This window comes from Peromyscus californicus, unplaced genomic scaffold, assembly GCF_007827085.1.
Source record: "Peromyscus californicus insignis strain IS unplaced genomic scaffold, ASM782708v3 Scaffold_6__1_contigs__length_162567912, whole genome shotgun sequence".
Taxonomy (NCBI): domain Eukaryota; kingdom Metazoa; phylum Chordata; class Mammalia; order Rodentia; family Cricetidae; genus Peromyscus; species Peromyscus californicus.
Genome location: NW_026294584.1, coordinates 141,016,363 through 141,039,381, shown reverse-complemented (window position 1 = coordinate 141,039,381; position 23,019 = coordinate 141,016,363).

Here is a 23,019-nt window from a genome sequence, read left to right as displayed (position 1 = left end):
TTGGATTAGTCCCCACAACCTGAATTTCCCAAAATAGTGCCACCAGTTAGGGACTGAACTTTCCAACATAAGAGCTCATAGGAGAGGAGGGAATAATATCAATCCAGGGTGTTCTTCTTATTTTATTTATCTTTTGCCAGTTCAATGGGTATAAATGATCCTTGTGACCCTTCTGACCACATTTTTCTGACTTTAAAATACTTGTCCATACCTCCTTTTGGTTTATCTCTGGTCCTCTTGGTCTGAATTGCTTGGTCTAGACTCCTGTTTTGTTTTGTTTTGTTTTGTTTTTTTCTTTTTTTGGTTTTGTATTTTAGGGAGGCAGAGATCTTGGATTTACACTTATTTGTCCATACTCTTTTGGGAAGACAACATTATTAGCCCTGATTTGTATCTGTGGTGTCTATTCTTGTAATTTATCATTGTATTCATAATTAAACTCTGAATGTGTTTTATTTCCTATAGTTGTGGACTACACCATGTGAACATGGATGTATACATGCTGGCAGTTTCTTCTTATGCTGGTTCTGGCAAGTATTTTCTCTTACACTGCCCCTTCCCACACACACAGGATACTATTACTGCAGACATGACTCTTCCCTGGGCCTCTATACTTTCTAGCTCCATTCCTCCCCCTCATCAGGCCTTTCTCAATTGTTGGAAGACTAGCCTGCCTTATCTCACCATCTGAATTCAAGACACCCAATGAAGGTATCTTTTGTTCAAGACCACGTGTGGGGTGTCTTTCTAAAAGAGACTTGTGTGTGTATGGTGTCTTGATTTCAACTTGGGCCCAGTTTCCATGTGTGTTGTTTCTTGTGTGGAGGTGTACATGTGAACATTCTTCTTGTGACTCTGGAAGTTATTTTGGGGAGAAAAGCATAATCCAATTAAGACATGTTTGGTAATTTGGTTAATAAGGTAAACAAGAAACTTCTAGGAACCATCCAATTATCCATCCACCCAAAACATTTATCAAATGATTACACTTTATGTAGGACGCTGTGCCAATCATTTTCTGATGTTGCTCTTTGGGCAACAAAGAAAGTCTAGCGAGCAGAACCAGCCACGTCTCAGGGCTAGCCTAGCTTTCCTGATCTTTGATGAGTTCCCTATTTTTCAGTGAGGAGGGTGCAGGTTCACCTTTGACCCACACAAGCCTTTCTGCCTGTACAACATCAGAACATCAACAGTTAATGCTCAGACTTGCTCAGTGTGTGCCTTAGTTAGGATTACTATTGCTGTGATGAAACACCATGAGGAAAAGCATGGGCAGCGGGTGGGGGAGAAAGGGTTTATTTGGTTTACACCTCCGCATCATAGTCCATCACTGAAGGAAGTCAGGGTAGGAACTCAAACAGGGTAGGAACCTGAAGGCAGGAACTGATGCAGAGGTCATGGAGGCATGCTGCTTACTGGCTTGCTCTACCTGCTTTCTCACAGAACCCAGGACCACTAACCAAGGGATGGCACCATCTACAATGGACTGGGCCCTCCCCCATCAATCACTAATTAGGAAAATGCCCTACAGTTTTGCATAAATTTCAATCTTACGGAGGAATTTTCTCAGCTGAGTCTCCCTCCTCCCTGATGACTCTATCTTGTGTCAAGTTAACATAAAACTAGCCAGCTCAGTGTGCATCTGTGTAGTGCTACTCATGGACTGCCTCTGTGTCTTCCCAACCACTCCAGCAAACAGCCTTGGTTACTGTTGTTGGATGAATGCTTGTAACCCCACCTCCAAATCCATATGTTAACTTGATATCCCATGTGATGGGCATCTGAAGATTGGGTTTGGGGAAGGAGATTAGTGTTCAATGAAACCTTCACAAAGGATGAAGGCTTTTATAAAAGGAAGAGAAGACTCAAACTCTCTCTGAAGACACAACCAAGAAGAAATCCCTTGCCAAGAACTCACCATGGTGGCATCTCCATCCATCTCTCCAGCCTTCAGATCTCTGAAAAACAGAGTTCCATTCTGCAAGCCGTCAATCAGTCCATGACATTAGACTTGAGATGGCCAGGATGGATATTCTCCTTATAGGTGAGAAAAACCAACACTCAGCGATGTTAATTATAACTTGTCAAAGCCAGACTTCTGTTCCCCTCCTGCACTATGCGCTCAACACAGCTGAACTCTGTTTTGAGCCCTCTCATCAGCACCATTCTGTTTACATGTTGCTGATGACTGATGTTCTGTGTTATGGCTTGTTTCCATCCTTGTATTGTAAGCCCCTTGAGGGTTGTCCCTTTGCTTTCTGTCACCCCCCATTGTACCCAGGTGAAGACACAGTGCCTGCTTTATGATTGACAACACATGAACAAATATTCTAGCTCCTGATTCCAGAGAAAGAATCAAAACACCAGACGTTCCCTTGACATTCATTAATTTGACCTCACGTAATGTACATTATGTTGGTAAACTGTCATGTGCTGCTTGAGCTCACTGAGAAGCTATCTCTGGAAATGGGGCTGCCCCTCCCACTTCATACCCCTTATGTTTATGTCAAGTGTCCTCCAAGTCCCCTTATCCAGGATGGGTCTCTAACTCAGTGACAGAGAGGGAAGAAAATAGAGAAACAGCTCAAGAGCAAAGACACGTGTCTTTGAGAATGCAAACCATCTCTATCAGATGGGACTGTTTTTCACCCTGTGGTGTAATAGGGCTACAGTGAGAATGATAAGCCACAAGTTCAGCCGAGAAGAGAAGGTTCGATTAGGAATTTCAGCTAGCTGCCTCAACTTCCCTGGTTGGTATATGATGATTTTTAGGAGTGCCCAATTTGCTGATCTCATCTTCCTACTACTGTTTGTTCTTTTCTTTGGTAAGGCTCACCTGAGGGGACATTGTTTCACTGGGGCATCTGGGTTGGGAACTCCAGCTGGCTGCCTTACAGAGGCTTCCCCAGCTGATTTCTGCTGGATGTTCAAAGTGCAGGGTCTTATATTTTGCATGCTTTCTCCCATCTCCATCCTTGATATTTATCCTTTTACTGTGGCTGGTTACACTTTCAATAAATTCACTCATTCAAAAATCAAAAGTATGGTTATCATAGATCATTCTGAGGATCGCACAGTCCATTGTCATTTGACACTAATATGTGGCAAAAATAAGCACTCTCAAAAGATTCTAAGTATTGTCATCTTTACCAATTGTTTTGTTCTTTTAATTAATAAAGTCTATTTTTTGTATATGGGTGCTTTGCCTCCATGTATGTCTGTGCACCACATGTAAGCAGTGCCCCTGAGGCCAGAAGAGAGATGGAGCCCCTGGAACTGGAGTTACAGATAGTTGTGAGTCACCATGTTGGTGCTGGGAATCAAACCTGGGTCCTCTGGAAGAGCAGTCCATGCTCTTAGCTGCTGAGCCATCTCTCCAGCTCTATTCACCACTTATTTTTATGTGCCCCCAAATGTATCTTTCCACCTTATAAAATTATAGGAGCAATAAAATGCAGACCCATTTCCTGAACTCTGTAGTTTCTGTCAGAAATAAGCTTTAGTAAGTTTGTTTAGACACATAAAGACTGAGATCCAAGGAAGTGACCAAATTGCCCAGAGTTCCACAGCCAATACCTGTTAAGGGGTCAAGACTATAATTTGGGCCTCCTAACAAAGCTGAAGCCTTTTAAACCTGCATAATTAAGACATAAATAGTTCTGCAGAGCATGGTCTTTACTCTGTTTGGGGGTCTGCATTACTTTAGTGTCTCCCCAGGCCCTATGGTACAGACAGTAATTCACCCCAAGTTTCTACCCCCACCAACAAAAGAGCAAGAAAAAACATTTTTCACAGTGGGAAATCTTTCAGTGTTAGGGATGAACACAGGACACCCCCCACCCCCGACCTTTCGAGCAAGGCAAGTGCTCTACCATTGAGCTACATCCCCAGCTCCCTAATTGGATGCCGAATTGGATCTTTTCTGCCGTGGATATGAGCACTCCTATGTGAGTGGTCCTGTTTGTATGCATTCTGACAGTGTAGGGAAGCAGACATTATGAGGGAGAACAAGGAGTCCAACTACCTAATCCCAACTTCTGCTGTTAGTAAGATGTGGATGAGGGAGAAAGCCTCTCTGCAAGAGGATGGATGCATGTTAGGTTCCAAACTTACCCTCAGCTTGAAACAGTCTTTATGGCTTATTCTTTTTATATGAGTTAGGAGTGAAAAATTATTCTGTAATGTAGGATACACATCGTGCCACTGGAGTTATTGATGACCGGTTTGTACTTATTTGAATTCCATAAAGCGCTATAATTCCAAGAAGGCTGACCTGAATTGACTGTTGCTTATGGGCCAGGATCTGTTCTAAGCCATTTGATTTTCATTCACAGGACAGCTCTATGAGGAAGCTACTTAATGGTCACATCCAGCTTACAGATAGGGAAACTGAGTTTCTGAAGTGATTTGTCCAACAGCATATATCTAAGAAGGGGTAGAGCCAGGACTTGGATCCCAATAGTCTTTGCTTGGTACCTGTGCTCTGTTCTCTGTGTTTGGTTCCTCCTGGGGCTGTGTGTGCCTATTGTCTGCCTCCTCCCTCATCACAGGGAGACAACAAAGGAGCCGGCTTGAACTGAATGGGAAAAGGTGCCGGCTTTGAGGGAACTCCTTTGCTTAGAAACTTCCAGAACAGATGCTTCAAGGCAACTCTGAGCAACAGCCTAAAGACATCTCAGACTGCAGTGAGGTTTGAGGTGGGTTCAGCCTGAAGGGAACATTTCAGCCTGCCACCATCTGTCGGTTTTTTCCCAGCCCTAAGGATTCAGTGTTCCCCCGATTCCTAGAACTGTTTGTTGGCCAAAAGAGAAATGCTTACCATAAACCACAGCAGAGGACCAAAGGTGACAGGAACCGGGCGTTATCTTGTGGCCCAGCCATCCACAGGCACCTATCCATTGGGTTCCCACAGCTGCGCAGGGCTTCACTGTCAGCTTCCGTTCATCTTACTCACAGCTACTGTAAGCAGGGGGCGGGGCATGTGGGGAAGGGATCTGTCTGTCTCTGGAGTGTCACTGTGGCAGAAAGCCAAAGGGGTCTTAGGACCGCTGAGCCTTGCTGCCTGGACAAGAAAACTTGGCACTCCACACAGGCAGCTCAGAACCCGGAGCTGACTTAGCGGTAATCATTCATGCGCCTCATTCACCACTTGGCTCAACAGATGAAAAGGGGTCTTTCATGTCCTGATTAGGAGCACTCGTTCTCCAACCATTTTCTAGCTAAACCTGTGTGCTCTCACTGTATCTGCCTATTCATGTATTCCTCCCATTCAGGTTTTCTAGTGAGCACCTATCAGTACGGGTCCGTGGAGTGAGGATGTAATAAGACTGAGAACTCCTGCCCTCAGAAGGCAAGACAGAGGGAAGTGTGGGCAGAGGAAAATCAACATGGCTTGTCATCTTGATTTAAAATTTAGATTTTTTTCATTATGCATTTAGATTTTTTAAATATCACACTGAAATGTATTTATAATGATTATGGCGGTTTTGGACACCCTCCTTAAGTTTTGCCCTCTGGGATAAAATTTCTCTGTCTTCATGCCCATCCTGGTCTTGACTTCACAGCACAGGGCTGGACAAGCATGACCTTGCAGCCTGGGAAAAGGCCCAGATGCAAGGTCAGCAGCAGAGATCGGGGCAGGCCGTTCCTCTCAAGACCCTACGACAGACCCCTTGCACGTATGTTTGCTAGAGTCCCTTCACCTGGGGGAAGGCAAATGTAGGCCCCACTGATGAGCCCGGGGCTTGAACCAGACATCCCGGTACTCTGGGGTCTAGACATCTCCCAGAACACCTGCCCTTCCCCTGGGGCAGAGCTCAGCAGAGATGCCAAGAGTCCCATCTTAGAGATGCTTCCAGCAAGCAACCTAGCATCAGGGTAATGATGTAAGTCTCCTATAATACCTCCCTCTGCCAGGAACCTAAATGGGCTGGGTAGGAGGAGGCTTCACGATGGGGCAGGGTAACAAAGAAAAATGCCTGAGGTGCTTCTCTGAGTCCTGCCTAGCTCTCAAACTGGTATCCCATGACTCAAAATTTGGTACTTAGCCAGGTAGGGTGCATTTCAATGGTGTGTGAGAAAATCCTCAGACCTCCTTCCTAGCTGCCCCTTGCAATGAAGCTGCAGGACTAGATGGTCCATCGGCTGCGTATGGAGCTGAGACTCTCCCTGACAGTTGCCTACCCTCACAGGTACATAAGGCTGAAGTAGGCAAAGCAAGCAGAGCGCAGGGACTGCCAACGGCATGAAGGGGCATCAGGGAAGACACAAGAATCCAGGTATATTAGGGTTCTGGATAAAGAGTGAATAATTTCAGGCCATCCAGATGACTCAGCCAATAAGGGCATGTGCCACCAAGCTTGATGGTCTGAGTTTGATCCCTGGGACCCACATGGTAGAACTGACTCCTGCAAGTTGTCCTTTGACCTCCACACATGCCCTGTGGCATGTATATATTCACACCAGTACCCACACCTGCATAAACAAAGAAACAAACAAATAAGTGCAGTGAAATTTCTAAAAAGAATAATTAATTTTATTATTAGTAGGAGTAATACATAATAGTAATTGTTATTATTGTCGTAAGTGACATGGTCTTATGTAGCCCAGGCTAGCCTCAGTACATGGGAGCAAGCTTACACTAAACGCTGTGTGCTGGCTCCACTGAGTGCCCCCTGCTCTTTTCTGCTCCTGACGACCTGACGTGAGGAATAGGAAAGGCTGCACAGTAGGTGAGACCAGGGACCCTGAAGACAAACTTGGTGGCATTCTAAGTATGGAATCAAGCCAGTCTGCATCCCACTTCACCAGCATCCTCTATAAGCAAGGAAGCTACCAGCCCCATGTGGGGGGTGCTTTCGTTGGATTTGAGAAGAGGGCTTTGGATTCAGGCTGCAGCTACAATGGTGGATGAGCCTTGAAGTTATGTAAATGGAAAAAAAAAAGTCAGACAAGGAAAGATTTGGGAAGGATCCTTTCTCCAGGAGTCACTTCAAATAGACAGACAGTTCACAGAGACAGGATATGGAACAGTGGTGACCAGGAGTTGGGATGAGAGGAGAAATTGGGAGTCAGTGGTTTACAGGGCACAGAGTTCAGTGTGTGCGCCATGAAGAAGATTGATGATGCTGGTCACACATGATAGGTGTCTTCCCAGTGCCACCACCTTGTTGCATCTATCAGCCTTGCATGACTGCAACAGAATACCTGAAGCAGCTAACTTCCACAGATATAACATTTTTGTAGCTCACTGTCTTTGAGTTTCAAAGTGTAAGATTGGACATGGTTGGATGTGGTGGTATTGTGTTCCCCAAAATATTGTGCACTCTAATGAACTTACCGGGGGTCAGAGAACAGAACAGCCACAATATTAAACATAGAGGTTAGGAGTGGTACCACACGCCTTTAATCCCGTCACTTGGGAGGTAGAGATCCATCCAGAGTTTAAAGCCACACTGGAAACAGCCAGGCATGGTGACTCACGCCTTTAATCCCATGAAGTGATGGCAGGAAGCAGAAAGGTATATAAGGCGTGAGGACCAGGAACTTAACTGGTTAAGCTTTCAGGCTTTTGAGAAGCAGTTTAGCTGAGATCCATTTGGATGAGGACCTACAGGTTTCCAGTCTGAGGAAACAGGATCAGCTGAAGAATTGGCAAGGTTCTGTCTCTCTGATCTTCCAGCATTCACCCCAATACCTTGCTCCAGGTTTGTTCTTATTAATAAGAACTTTTAAGATTCATGCTACAGTTGGAATCTCTGTTGGTTTGGCCTCCGGTAAGGACAATGGATTATGGTGGAAACCTATAGGAACACATGGCCACATATCAAACAAGAGGTCCGAGAAGGAGGATGGGTAGGGCTTGATTCTTTCAGAATCATCCTCTACCAATATGGTCTACCTTAGGATTTCCTGGGAATCCACCTCCCAAAGGTCCTACTATCACCACACATCACCATGCAGACCAAAGCCTTCGATGGTAATCCTTGGCAGACACTCACCAAACCACAGCTACTTAAGTACATTTCAGCCAGGCCTGGTGGAGGCATCTAAACTCCCAGCAACATCCAGGAGCTCAGGGACAGCTGGTTAACACAGAACACTCCAATTTCTTTTTTAAAAAGCAAATCCTATATTGTACGCATTTATACAGAACAATATAGAGAGCTCCAGACGGGGCTGCTGCCAGCTTGCAGCAGGTTGCAGTGGCCATGAGAAACAGAACCAGAGCAGCAGCAGATTCTTCCTCGAAGCTGCTTATGCCTGTTGCTGGGCTAAGATCTCAGTGCCAGCCAGGAAAAGAGGGGCTGATGAGACTGCTTGGAGGTCACTCTGGAGACAGAGGCTCAGGGAGTCTCCGGCCTCCACACTAGCTCCTTCTTCTGCCTTACAGGGATAGGAGCACCAGCCTCTGGCTCTATCCCTCCTCTCCACCCCTGTTGCAATGAGCTAATCTCCAAAAAGAGCCTCCAGGCTTCTCAGAAAGATGGTCTATAAATACAGCATCTTCTTGCAAACCAGAACTCCAAGGTGATGGGCAGATCACCAAAGGGTTCCAGATGGGGTAGGAAGGGTCCCAGTAAGCTCAAATTTAGTCCTGGCTATTTAGCTCAGGTCACTGCCTGCCTTGGCCTGATAAAGGAGACCAGTGTACAGGAGAAATCTGTACACTGTCTGTGACTCAGGGATCCATGCTCGGTCTTAGTCAGAAGCCTCATGGGTTAATGTGGGGTTTGGATGTGAGGATAAATTTTCATCATCAGTGTTGGTACATTCCCCGGGTCCTTACTTTGGGCAGTAGTCTCTGCTAAATCCAGACCAGACACAGTTATCTGCTGAGACGAAACCTTACAAGGCAGCATCAGGGTCAGCCCAGGAAGGGCAGTGAATCGCTTGGTGATGGGTCTCTGTCTTCTCTAGTGACAGGAGCTAATTCATCAGCTCTCTTTTCTGCCACTCCAACAGCACTTTTAATAACAAAAAATTCCTAATGCCACTTTACTGTGTGTAATAAAACCTATGGTTGATATGGGGCACCTATACATATCAATTTTTTAAAAAGCTTCAACTGCAGGAAAAAGAAAAAGCAAGTCATTTTACACACTCTGGAGTCTGATGTCTTAAACACTTGGGCACAGCTACACTAAAGGACAATAGAAGCTGTGTGTACTGGCACAGGCCTGTAATTCCAGTCTAGAGACTGGGGCCTCAAGGCTTGGAGTTCCAGGACAGCAGGGGCCACAGGAGAGGGCTCTGTCTCAACCAACAGGGAAAAGAAGACCGTGGCTTTCACAGATGCCACATGGAGTTACAATGGATGCATCTGGAGTTAGGAGGAACAATAAAAATTTCTGCTGAAAATTATCTACATTTTCTGACATTTGAAATACGGTTTAGAAAAGTGTGTGTGTGTGTGTGTGTGTGTGTGTGTGTGTGTGTGTGTGTGTGTGTGTGTGTGTTTAAGAGAGAGAGAGAGAGAGAGTCTCTGTGAATGTGATACTATGGTTATATTAATTAAATTTTTCCAAAGTAGTAAACAACTCAAGAGTTTCAAGTAAGACAAATCATCATTTTCTCCTCCATTCACACTCCAGTTAGAAAGTTCAATGCACTATGACTTGATTGTGCCTCCTGTGAGGCAGGCTGACTCTGGTTCAGATTCATAAGTAGGTGTTTCAGCCATGTGACATTCTGAAGACTGAGCAGAGTAATTCTTCGCCATGAGGACTAGACCAGCCTACAAAGAGACAGTTGTTTTCAGTGTCTGTCACTGACCATCACTGTCCCCAGTCACTATGACAACCAAACACCTTCCCCAAAGTGCCTGAGGGCTCCTTTGAGAACTCTTGGTGTAACCTGTCTGCCAGCACCAGCACTCACAGAGCGATCTCCTCTCCCTGGCTTCATTTGGATTTCTTTACTTTGGAGCAATGAAAGGAGGCAGAAGCATTCTATCTTGCTGTGTTGAATGGGCTGAGTCCGCCAGATGAGTCCCCTGTGAGGCGAGTTTAGATTGTCACACCACGAACCCACTCTCATTCTTGCTCCCACAGTGACTGAAGCTTCTGGAAACCTTTTTACAGCATGTGGTCTCATCAGGTGCACCTACTGATTCTGCAAGGCAGTCGGGTAAGGATCCAAGCCATACTGGAGATATGACACCCAGGGAGCACATGTGAGATCTGTCTACCTGACAGCCTCCCATGACGTGTAATCTGTTGTAGTGTGAGGTGGAGCAATGGGTGTGTCTACTTTACAGTGAGGTGGAGCAATGGCTGTGTCTACGTGTTAGAACAGAACACAGGCTCTTGCTGCCTCTCTCTTGTTCTTCTTTCTTTATAAGCACTCTGCCATGATTTTAAGTGAGTAGGAGAAAAGATAAATACTTACTAAACGACTTAGCACTTTCTGGTCTTTTATCCCCTTCACGGGGTTCTCTTTAGGTCATGTTGCTTGGTGGCAAACACCCACAGCAGCTCACCACTGTCTGAAAGGTAATTTGGGGCTCCTTAGGTTGGCCTTCAAGCTCTGTCTTCAACTCACATTTCTCTGTACATTCATCCACGTCTGTTATCTATTCTCCAAGACAGGGCTTCCTAAAACTTATCTCATGACCCAACATGGAGTCACATAACTGAATGGGGAGTTCTGAAAAATTTAGCAACAGTAAATAGTATCTCAACACACACTAGCTAAAAAGATAGTTCACAATTAACACAGAATGAATCTAAAGTGTGTCTGGCAGCATTTACCCATGGTGAATCATGCAGCTTCACTGCAGCCTTGCTATCAAAACATATACTATACATATTTTACACTATGCATGCCAGTGAATGCTACCTGAACCCCCTGGCTTAGTTTACAGAAAGCTGTATATTATAGACCACTTTTTTCAGTCCATACAGCTTTCTACTTCATAGAAACATAAAGGTTTAATTATGGAAAACAGACCTGTAATTTTTTACTGTCAGCCCTCAGCATGTATCAGTGCTTTGGGGCTGGGCTGAGCGAGACAGACAAGTGCAGCCATCTCATTAGTATGCAAATTAGCTCTCATCATCAGCGCATGATAAAGTCATATCTACGCCTGTGCTAGTTTGATTTCTGTTGATGTGATTAAAAAAAAACACTCCAACCAAAAGCAACTTAGGGGGGAAGAGAGGGTTTATTCAACTTGCAGGTCACAGTCCATCGCTGAGAGAAGCTGGGCAGGACTTAAGCAGGGGCTTGAGGCAGAGACTGTGGAAGAACAATGACGGTGGCCGGTGCATTCACAAGCTCAGACTTCGCTAGCTTTTCTATACAGCCCAGGACCGCCTAGGGAATGGGGCTTCCCACCATGGGCTGGGTCCTCCTGCATCAAACTCAATAACTAAGGCAATCCCACCGACACACTCACAGACTGATTTGAGCGAGATAGTTCCTCAATGGATGTTTTTCTCTCTGAGAATTCTAGGCTGTGTCAAGCTAGAACTTTTAAGTTTTTAGTTTAAGCTAACTAGGACAATACAAGGACGTATTTTTAAAATAAATGTTCTTATACTTCATTAGCAGCAAACGTTTTATTGGAACACCTATTTTATCTACCTTTCTCAGAAATACCCTGTGCCACTTGCCACCAATGGCTACCTTTACTCATTATAAGGCCAAGTAAAGTGCGGAATTCTCAACAGTTAATCTTCACATGGACTTATGAGGCAGGCACTATTATCATCGCCATTTTTGTGAAAGAGGAAACTGAGGCTTGCCTAGCTTACCCAGGACCAGGTATCTCTAGAACAGCTCCCCCAAGTCTCTGTCTCCTGCTGCCCACTCCTTAGGTCTACACTGTCATGCTGTAGGCTTGAGCTGTGCTGGGGCTGGGGCACAGGCGGGGGTCCTTCAGTCTAGAATGTTCCTTTCCCTCCCAGCTCAGTGCCCTCCCTCTACAAGTCACTCTCTCTTCACAGTGAGCCACTTTCTCTCCAGCAAGTTCAAGAGGATTCTGACTTTAAGCATCACTGCGATCTTTCCAGGCAAGGAAGGGCTGATCTGTTTATTCCTAAACTCAGCATCCAAGTTCCTGCTCCCAAGTCCACAGGCTCTGGTGATGAGTATTAGTTAGGAGACAACCACAAGGGGGCGGAACTAACAGCTCTGGAGATCAGTTGCCCTGACTGGGGCAAAGGAAGTAAGGTCTGAGCAACTGAAACGTGTTTATTCAGAAAGACAAGCAGTACTGTGAAGCATGTGAGGATGACAGAAAGAAGGTTCAGGGAAAACACAATTTGGGGGAAGTTTTTGGAGTTTTTAAAATGTTTGGAAAGCATGGGGGACATTAGCATTTTCTGATGGACAGCTTGTTATACCTTATAAAAGGTTCACATTTTTAGTTCCTCAAATAAGATTTTATCAACCAACCAAGAAACTCATGCTTATGGAAAGCACACACTTATATCTCCAAGGATGGTTAAAAACAATGAACTCTTTTCTACAATCCCCCCTAATTCGGCTCCCTTTCTTATTCCTTCATTCTTCCCTGTTGTTATCCACAAGTTTAAAATGTTTTAAACCTAGAATTATACGGAGCATGGCTTCACGGAGAAGGCCAGGAAAGGACACAGAACAGTGTGAAGTGACCGTATGAATCTACGTTTAAGAATTCACAGGATTTACCTATTGTGAGAGTCAGATAAGTTTGAAAGGTGATGTTTTAGAAGGAACTGTTTTAGGGTGTTAGGAGAACCTGGAATCCCCTAAGGAGTTGAAAGAGATTTCAGTGGAGCCCGATGGGAAGCTTGATATGCACCCCCATCCCCTCACCCCCTCCAGCCTCAGGTGGATGGATGCAGTGGACTGCCCTGAGATCCCTACCTGTGAAATCCCAAGGGGGTGGGGGGTGGGGGCAGGGGAACGCCACTGCTGTCTTAGAGTTCAGAGTGAAGTGTAGGCTGTTACTACCCCAGCTGTACACATTCATGGGGTTTGTTGTGGGAGGAGTTTCTGCATATTTCCCAGGAACCTAGCTTGGGACACTTGTCAGTGAAAGGGTGATGGGGGCCCTGTCCAACACCATTGCCTAGGGAAGTAGCATAGAGTACAGAAAAAAGTAGCAGTGGATGGCTGGCTAAGGAGGCAGAGCGAGGAAAAAGACCCCCACAGATGATAAAGTCACTGGGTCCTGGGTGTGCTAAGCAAGGGATCTTCAGAGGTGGGGCCTCTGAGTAACCCAAAGCCATTTCTAAAGAGAGAGTAGGGTTTCAGCATTTCTGAAATGCAGCAAGCATGAGCTCATTTGCAACAGGCCTGCTGAGGTGAGAGCCTCCCTCTCACCTGCCTACCTCCTGGCCAGTACCCGTTGGTCCAGAGGAGAAGATTGGGGGAGGGGGGGAGCGAAGCAGTCACAGCCTCCCTTCCTCCCTGCATCTGGAAAACGAGTCTTATTGGAAGACCAATGCGCACCTCGCTCTGTTCCCGGAATTCATTGTCTCTGACTTGCCTCTGCATTTCTGCAGCTTAAGAGGACTCCACAGCTTTGCAGATTGCCACGAGGGGACAGATCATTCTCCAGGCTGTCTAGTTTTGCATCCCGGGACACTAACCTCGCTGAACAAATATAAAAAGAGCTAAGTGAGACAGAAATAAAATTGCTCTGCAATGGCACCCTTCAGCTGTGCTTGTCCGTGTGCTAAATTTGCTTTGTATATGGGAGGCTGAAGGAAAGTGAGCAGCAATGGAGGGGAGATGATGAGTGAAAATTATTCCTTATGTCTGGGAGTTTTATCCAGCTTTCTGGCTTGGTGACAAATTGCCTGAGATAAATCAACTTCAAATAAGAAATGTATACTTTGGCAGGGGCTCCAGTCCAGCACACACTATGGCAGAAGCATGTGGACAGGGGTCTGCTCCCTTTGTGGTGATTGGGAAACAGAGAAGAGGACAGAACACAACATCCCCTCAAAGGCACACTCCTCGATCCTTAATGTTCGTTCCTTTAAGACCCCCATCTTGGTTGAGTAGTTGATATGGTTGATGGTGCACGCCTTTAATCCTAGCACTTGGGAGGCAGAGGCAGGTGGGTCTCAGTGAGTTCAAGGCCAGCCTGGTCTACAAGGTGAGTTCCAGGACAGGCAGGGCTACACAGAGAAACTTTGTCTCGAAAAACAAACAAACAACAACAAGGAAACACTATCTTTTTATTCTAGAGAAAGAACCCAGGGCCTCGTGCATGCCAGGCAAGTGCTCTACCATGAAGTCACATTTCCAGCCCAGGTCCCATCTCTTGAAGATGTCACCACCTCCTAATGCTGCCACAGGCTAGTGAGCAAGCCTTTAGGAGAGGTGCCTTTGGGGGATATTTAATACAAACCATAATACTGGAGCTTTCCTTTTTTTTTTTTTTTTTTGGCTTTCTAAATTTTTGATCAAGAATATGTTTTAATTTCAAAATCAGGAAAATGTTGTGTGTAGAGAAGTGGGGTGGGGGAGGGAGTGGCTGGAGAGATGGTTCCATGATTAAGAGTACTGGCTGCTCTTCCAGAAGAAGCTTAGGGGCTCACAGCTGTCTGTAACTCCAGTACCAGGGGCTCCAATGCCTTCTTCTGGTCTTCAAGGGCACCAGGGATGCACATGGTACACAGACATACATGTGGGGAAAACTCCCATACACATAAATAAAAAATTTAAAAAGGAAATGAAAATAAGCAGTCTTTTAAAAATGAAAAGGTTATATAGGAAGAGATATATTCTAGTTGACTAAAGTTCATAAACAAAGTCCTGCTGGCCTATGATGGAAGATGGTGTGGGCGGAGGGCTCGAGGTGGAGGCCTGATCCAAATATGGTAAAACAAAAAGTGATGGTGAGCACCAAAAGCAAGTGAGTGTCCACTTCCCTTGCCCATGACCCTGGCCTCTCACACTGCTCTATCTCCCCTGGATCCCTTTCCTCAGGGCCAACCTACAAATCCTCCAGTCTAGACAGCAATTCCAGGTGGAATTGCTTAGGATGGGAATTTCCATGCTGACATGGACACTAGCACTTAGAATGTTTCTTTCCAGTCTGGGTTTTGGCCAGAGGGTCTTTTTTTTTTTTTTTTTTTTTTTTTTTTTTTTTTTTTTTTTTTTGGTTTTTCGAGACAGGGTTTCTCTGTGTAGCTTTGTGCCTTTCCTGGATCTCGCGCTGTAGACCAGGCTGGCCTCGAACTCACAGAGATCCGCCTGCCTCTGCCTCCCGAGTGCTGGGATTAAAGGCGTGCACCACCACCGCCCGGCTCAGAGGGTCTTTTATAGAGAAGTTCATACCAAATCACATGGGTGTCACACCTCAGCAAGGGCTTCTCAACCTTGGCCCCATTGCTATTTGGGGCTATTCAGCAGATGAAGGGTGTTAATAGTATCCCTAGTCATTTCCCCCTAGATACCAGTAGTACCCATAATTGTTTGTGATAACCAGAATAGTCTTTAGACACTATCAAAAGCCCTCTAGATGTTAAAATCCCTGCTTTCCATGTAACTGCCTATCTTACTTATCCATAAGAAGAGGATCCCCAGTTTGGGGCTATTTATGTTGACAGCAGATCCTCTCAGAGTCTGACCAACGTGCCAACTGTAGACTCCTTCCTGGAATGTTGTGAAAATGACATCAGATATGAGGTCAGACTTGGCCAGGTGGCCGCGAGGCTGGCCAATCGACTGCTGCTCTCCTGCACCCACCAACTCATAGGCTGAAGCTCCAATTTCCTGTGTGACTGTATTTGGAGATGGGATCGTTAAGGAGAACATTAAATTTAAACAAAGCCATATGTTAGGGTCTTGATCTGACAGGACTGTGGCCTTGTAAGGAGAGGAACAGACATGGACCAAAGGCCCTCTCCTCACATACAGAGGAAAAGCTGTGGGCAGACACAAAGAAAACATGCCAGTCGGAGAGGACTCACTAGATAACAATGCTGTTTGGCCTTGATCTTAGACTCCAGCCTCTGGGACAGCAAGAAAATCAGTCTGTTGTCTAAGATACCATCTGTGGGATTTTGTGGTTGCAGCTTAAGCTGACTAACATCAGCATTCAATGCACTGTCAGGGAAAGAGGCAGCATCTGTGACCTGGGGACCAGGAGTAGCCTTGACTCGGGATGTTTGCAGGATCCATGGGAGAGAAAGTGTCCCACCAAAACATGAGGAAAGGGATGTTATGCTTTTAATGAAATAACTAATTATGATTAGTTATTGATATGGACAATCAATCCAATCCCTTGGCCAGCCCTGAGAATCCTCGGGTTCTCTTCAGTTCAAGTCTCCCATATAGTCATGACCCTTTACTACCTCTTCTATCCACCTCCATATTTTGGTTGTACGATATTTTTTTTTTTCTAAACTGCATTGAGCTCTGGGTGGGGTGGGGATAGGGGTGTGTCAAAAGTTTTGTGTTGGAATACCTGTTAAAACCCCATTGGCAATGGAGAGTTTTGCAGGTCTTGGAGTCACGTTCTCAGCATTTCTGACTGCATGGGAGTGGAGGAGAAGCTGGGCATGGCGGTGTACACTCAGCATTCCAGGATTCCAGAGTCTTAGGTAGAGGATCTTAACTTGAGGCCAGTGTGGGCGATGAGACTCTGCTTGTCTCCAGGGATGGGTGTAAGGATAGGGGTGGGGGTAAAACTAGAGAATACAGGACAGATATTTCGACTGAGTATGGACAGAGTATAGAATATCCCTGGGAGATAGTTGTCACAATAACAGAACAATTGAATCTCTGCTATGTGATTCTTCCTTGGCACCACGACTCTTTCTCCTAAGACATAAGGAAAGGCAGGACAGTTGTTATTCTGTGGGGTATCTGTTTTTCAGGTTAGACAGAAGGGCCCTTCTGCCTGTGTTCATGTCAACACTTATTTGCTCTGAGAATCTCAAAAGTAGGCAAACACGCTGTCATGGAAGTGGCAAATTGGCTTCCTCCTTGACCCGTGATAAGAAAGATGAATGGTCAGAAAAGGAATCTGAACCGTTCAGGGTTCATCTCAGTTAGTGGTGGAGGCTGGCTCTTGAGGCTTAGATTCAACCTGTAAGCAGCATCCTGGGGCCAGGCTGTGGTTGAGATGGTGGGTCAGATGTCTCTCAATCCCTCCATCACTACTCTATCCAGCCAGCATCTCCTGTGACCTGGAACACTTCAATTGGAAGCCTCCAAATTATTCTTGCTTCCCAAGTTATTTCAAGCTGACCCTCAGTGACATACTTCCGCCAGCAAGGTCACCTCTCCTAAGCCTACCCCAAAAGCTCCATCAACTGAAGATTAAGTATTCAAATATTTGAGCTTGTGGGGGACATTCTCACTTAACCCACCACAATATACAATACAATTTTATTTTTATTCTGAGAGCTGTAAATTTACTTACCATGGCAAGGAAGTTACAGATCTGAAGAAGGAAGTCTCAGAAAGATGATGTATGACGGTGTCACACAAAAACTCTATGGCACAGTTTCTCACCACCCATCTTGAGTCCCACCAACACTGCCCTGAGATCTCTTCTCATTTTGTACCTGCAACAATGGCCACATATGATCAAGGAAGGTGCAGTGTTCTCTCCCCTTTCCCTAGTAGCCCTACCTTCAAGCATCTCTCGTATTCTTCTCCCAGAACATTCCCTTTCTCCTGCCTTTCAGCTCCCAGCTGCTCCTCTGCCCTCAGTCTCACACCCTTAAGATCTCGTCTTTCTCAAGGATTGGTTCTCTTATCCAGGTATGTGAAGTAAGGCCTTTTTCTAAGCTCCACAGGACACAGGAATTTCTTCTTCCACATCCTCATTACTGTTTGCTGGAACTGTTTCACATCTACCTTCCTTGCCAGTCTATAAGCCCATGTAGAATTTGTCAAAATGATATTCTAAGGGTCTGGTATGATTTCTGGAATATAGTAGGCTAGAAATATAAATTGCATTAATAAATGCAGAAACATGCCAAGTACCACGCTGTTCTTCCAAGAGCGTCTAGATGTATGCAGAACACAGCCCTGCTCAAATGAAAGCATGGATTCTTCTCCCCGGGTGATGAGCACAGTTAGAAGCATGTGGGGAGGGGATGGCTGGAGTAAGAACATGCAAGGGAGGGGATGGGCCTGATGGTGGGAGGTGGGCATGAGTGAGGGGAGGGGCTTACATTCCTTGGTCTTTATCGTCTTTGCTTAATTTACTATGAAAAGTCCGACGGTGGCTCCCCTTGTGCAAATGTTCTGCAGTTCCACTCCTCCTGCTAGACATTAATTTTCAGTGTCAGAGCTGCCTAGGCACGTATAAGAAATATGGACTCCTGGACCCCCTTTGGGTCTCATCAGAGTCAATGGAGTGGGCTTGGGCATCTACAAGGTAATGTGCTCTTGAGTGGTGGGCTTTGTCCTCATCCAAATTATTTTTATTTTTTGCAATATTTAAAAAAAAATCACTTGGTGGGGGGGGCAATGGGAGGAGTTGGGGAAAAGAGATGGATTACGTCATTTCTTCCTCCATCTCTTCTCCCCAACTCCTCCCACCCTTCCAGGTGAGGTTTTTTTTTCTTAAAGCTGTATTTATTTTTATTTTATGGGTATGAGCATTTTGCCTACATGCATGTCAGAGCACCATGTGCATGCAATGCCCTTGGGGCCAGGAGAAGGCATTAGATTCCCTGAAATTGGAGTTGGAAACACTTGTGAGCTATGGGTAGTGGGAACTGAAGCCAGGGCTGTCGGAAGAACAGAAAGTTCTCTCAACTATTAATCCACCTCTACACAAGGTTTTAGACTCACATCTACGAGAGAACGGGTGAGGTCTACCATGTTTCTCATGCATCCTCCAAACCAGGATGAGACACTCATTAAGTAGTTCTAGGTGGGTAAATGAATGAGAGGATTCCAAGACAGAAAAATGTTCTAACTTAGACGAAGGCAGAGAGGAAGGGGGCTATAGTCCCCTTCTGTATTTGGTCATGAACTTTCCTTGGACAAATGTGCCATTTGTAATAGGGCCAATGGGCTCCCCACAAGTTCTTCCTGCCTTCATCATCCATAGCACCAGAAATCTGTGTCCACCCCACCCCTACATCCTAGCTCCCAGATAGGGGTAGATAATTGAGATAAAAATTGATTACAAACTGAGAGATTGGTTGTCAGTTTTAATAGGAGGGGCAAGTCAAACAGTTTAGAGAAACGTATAAAAAGACCTTGCTAACTTCTTGTTGGAACAGGTTATGGGTTGTGCATAGCACATACATATTAAAAAAAATAGAAGCATCACATTTCACAAGCACATGACTGAACAGCTTCTGGATTCCCTCCCCCTGCCCTCAAGCTTGGGGACAGGTCTGCACCAGGACCCAGCCCGAGGTCCCTAACAATGAAACAAAGAGAACTGTGTCTGAGGCTGGGCTTTCAGTAGTTCATGAGGTATACAAACATGGCTCCATGTTGGCTATCTACATGCTGCCCTAGAGTCAGGGTCTGGTTGGGGGTAGCCACTCTCCTTCTGCTCCGTGAAGAGGCTCCATTCACTCCAATGTAAACACAGCCTGGAGTATTCCTGTTGGTTCTAGCCTTGTCCCAACATTTCTATCTTTGGTGCTTTTTCAGGGAAGTGACATGAATGGATGGTTCATTGTGGAGAGGGAAGGTAGGATTAACTCATAGAAGTCACTATGAGGAGGACTTGTCACCTGTTCTGTGACAAGTGGCTTGGAGTTTTTCTTAAGGGAAAACGTAAGGGTAGAAAGTTGAAGAGTTTTCTAGCTTAGTTCTATACAAAAAAAGGCCAGAAGGGAATCTCAGCAGAGATGCTATGCTGGAGACTTAGGGCCAGCAACCACATATGGTAACTCTGTTTGCCCGGGCAACCACAGCAGTAGTGACAAAGGCAAGAGGCATCATGGACTCTTCAATGTCCTTCCTTCCGCAGAACTCACACGGAGTGCTAACCTGGAGAATCTGTGGTCTTAGGGCAGGAGAAGGGGCTGGAGACCACATGAGAAGAATGCCAAACTTCACAGACTAGGGCTGGGGACAAGATCAGAGTTCAGGCCTGGGCTGTTGATTTAGAGATAGATTTACATGTCTAAAAAAGAAGACAGGTTCTATTGATTCAGATGACAAGAAAAAAACACCCATTCTTCTTAAACCATAATCTTGGTTGTGACCAAGGGCTTGGAGCAATGTGTGAAGAGAAGTTTGTCTGTTGGAGGAACTGTGGGATGTGATAGAGCAGAAGTCTGAAAGGGTAATGGCAGGGTATTAATTATTAGATCGCCTACTGTCTTCCAAGGGGAAGTTAAAAAAAGGTATTGGAATCAAAGAGGTGGTACAAGGCTGTGGGACAGTGAAATGTTTTGCCTGCATGTCTGTGCAGTGCCCTTGGAGCCAAGGGAGACAGGGTGTTGCATGTTAGAGAGTTAAAGATGGCTGTGGCCATCCTGTGGGTACTGGGAACTGAACCCAGGTCCTCTGGAAGAGCAGCAAGTGCTCTTAACCACTGTCTCACCAGCCCTGCCCCCATCAGTTTCTAGAAAGCGCATTGGTGAGAGGATTAGAAACAACAGCTTCAAAGAAGGCAGGTGACCAGGTAGGAATAACACTCCACCCTGTGCACAGTAGCAGGAAAGAAGGGATCGGCAACACCTTTCACTGATTGTGTTCTGCTCCTTAACTTGCCTGTGATTGGGTTGAACTTGGGTGAAGTCCAAGTCAATTCAGGTCAAAGAGAAACCTCATAAGAGAATTTCTTTACATGAGAAAAAGTTGAAATCATCAGCCACGCATTAAACTGATAAAGCAAAATCCTGGGGCCAGCTAGAGACCCCAGCTTCTCATGACTGATACCAATCATAGGAAATCCTTATGCCAGTATGGCTCCCAGGCAGCTAGCTGAACACCGGGCCTGCTCCACCCCAGGGTCCTGTATCTCCTCCTTCTTACCCCGACCATGAAAGGTGGAAGTGCGCAATTGATAAAACTCCTTCTTAGGATTTGAGCAGCTTCATGAGCCTCAAAAAAGAAGTGGGGAAGATCTAGCAATCCTTCCAGAGTACGTTGGCTCAAGGCATGTAGGCTTAAAGGTCTAGAAAGGAAGACAGGAAGGGAGGGAAGGAGGAAGGGAGGCTGGTGGTTGATTGTCTTGAGGCTTAAAACATTTTCTCCTATCCTTCTCGCAGACCACAGCCCCAGCCATCCTGGCCTTACAGTTCCATCAGGAGTGAACACACTTGAAATTCCAAGTGACCCCATTTCTGACAAACCCTGTAATGAGGTTGGTGGCTCTGGCAAAGATGTCTTAAAGGAGTGTGGCTTTCTCCTTCCCAGCTGACTTGCACTCCAACATCCCAGCATTTAAGATGGACTGACTTCTCTCCCCCTTACACCTGATCCAAGACCCGGTTCTTTCTAGTTCCCATCCAAAGCTTGGGGATGTCCATGTGACTGAACTCCTACCATCTGTTAATTTATCTCACCTCGCTCTGGCCTTTCCTCCTCACCTATCATATGTCCACCCTGACACTCGCAGGGCAAAGGAGGAAGCCAGAATGGTGTTTCTCTTTTGCATTGCCAACCCCCATCTTCAGCTCAGAATCTGAGTCCAGATCGGTCTATAGAGGGGTGGATCTACGAATAGAGAGGTATGTTGAAGACAGAGGTATTTGCAACAGATGAGGGATTGTCTTGCAGGTCAGGGCTCCCAAGAGTAGCTGAGGGTGTCAGGTCATTTTGTAACATATGCTGAAAATATTTGTGCACTGATACGGCTCTCTCTGGTATCAGATTTAGGAACATTCCAAGAGTTCAGGAATCTGCAGGCTCTAGGCAGACCACATTTATAGTCCCTCGGGGAACCTCGGTTTAAAATACTCTGAAAGGACAAGAGGCATGAAGGCACTGTTGAGCAAGGAGCCATTTCAGCTTGGCTGCCTGAATCCTTGGACTAGCACGCCTCTCCTACTGTAGTGAGGAAGAGGGGCACATGACGGAGGTCACAATACCCATTCTACAGCATCCAGGTGGCATTGTGTATGTGAGATTAGGACAAGTGAGGAGGAAGTGAGGGTATCGGGTGAGAACTTGGGCAAGTTTCCTGGACATAGTTGGAGAGGGATCACCATGGCGAGTCCAAAGCCTCTGGACTTCCTTCATGCCCTAATTTGCACACTGCCCTCCCTTGCCAGGGAGGTTGCCATTATTAGGATCCTTGTCATCCGAGGTTAAAATAAGACCTGGTTCAAAGTGAGGAAACGCTATGGGCAGGCAGCCTGGTGCTGGCCTGTTCTTAGAGCCACACACGGCTCAAAGACCTTCAGTCAGAACGGCTCTCTACAGAACATCCAGTCCCTCTGCCTCCACAGATCTCCCCAATGGCCATAGACACTGTTCTATCACTTTTTTTCCAAGGAGGGGACCCCCTTCTCTCCCAGATTCCTTAACAGTGCATCATAGTGTTCTCAGAAGCCTGGTGGGCATGGAGTTCAGGGTGTCAGGTTATTTTTTTTTCTAGTTTGCAATTGGGTGTTACACCCTCACTTCCTCCCTACACATAAAAGACAGCCGCCCGCTGTCACTCAAATAACTGGTGCAGTTAATGCCTCAGGATGGATGGATGATCAGAACAAGGCAGAATGAGGCACACCTCAATCCTGCTGACTTGACAAGTGATGCTCTGGTAGGCAGGTTCTTGCAGTGACAATGTCAGGAGAAAGAAAATTTTGAAACGCCTTTGCTCTGAGGATCTATACAAAGACGTATGGGTATGCATGGACACAGGCACACTCCCATCTCGGCCTTTCCTTATGCATGGGGCCACATGTCACAAGTGTCATCTGTACTGTCTCTCCTTAGGTGAGGTCAAAGTGCATGATCCACTGGCATTCTAAGATGTCAAGTGCAACCCTTCAGTCGTGTGGGTTACATGCCATGCAGTCCAGTGGCCAAGGAAACCAACTCCAGTCTCTTGAGGCACAAGATAAGCCAGACTCGGAAGTCACAGGATACGAGCATAATTGTTCTCTTGTGGAAAATTCCAACAGAAAAGATGCAGCT